Here is a 600-nt window from a genome sequence, read left to right on the forward strand (position 1 = left end):
TCGCCCTGAGAGTTTTAATTTCAAGATTTTTAGTGAATTCAAATTTCACCATCTGCTGTGGTGGGATTTGAACTAAGGGCCTCAGATCTTGCTCTGGGTCTCTAGATTACTAGTCCAGCAAAAATACCACTGCTCAACTGTCTTAATTCTGTTGCCCGGTTAGTTGTCTCACAAAGTCAACCCCCGTGTTCCTTCACAACTTCTGAAAGACCCAACGTCTAGCTCTTAGAATAAGCTGAAATAGCTCAGTTGGGAGAGTGTTAGACTGATAGATCTAAAGGTCCCTGGTTCGATCCTGGGTTTCGGTATGAGCCCACCTGCTGGCTTTCTCTGCTAATTGGCGCTGCATTTTGGAAGGCACAGTGAGTTAGCACTGCTGCCTCACAGCGTCAGGGACCTGGGCTCGGTTCCCGGCTTGGGTCGCTGTCTTTGTGGAGTTCACACATTCTCCTCGTGGGTTTCCTCCGGGTGCTCAGGTTTCCTCCCACAGTCCAAAGATATGCAGGTTAGGTTGATTGGCCATGCGAAATTGCCACTTAGTGTCAGGGGGATTAGCAGCGTAAATATTGGGGTTGCAGGGATAGGGCCTGGATGGGATTG

General features: G+C 49.0%; 1 non-coding gene across 1 annotated transcript; it reads left to right on the forward strand.

The window, feature by feature from the left end:
- The first annotated feature begins 234 nt into the window (after window positions 1-234).
- trnai-gau (transfer RNA isoleucine (anticodon GAU)) lies at window positions 235-308 on the forward strand. The gene has a single exon. It is a non-coding gene; the product is annotated as a tRNA-Ile (tRNA).
- Window positions 309-600: the final 292 nt, after the last annotated feature.

The sequence above is a fragment of the Mustelus asterias genome, chromosome 3, assembly GCF_964213995.1.
Source record: "Mustelus asterias chromosome 3, sMusAst1.hap1.1, whole genome shotgun sequence".
In the NCBI taxonomy this organism is placed as follows: Eukaryota; Metazoa; Chordata; class Chondrichthyes; order Carcharhiniformes; family Triakidae; genus Mustelus; species Mustelus asterias.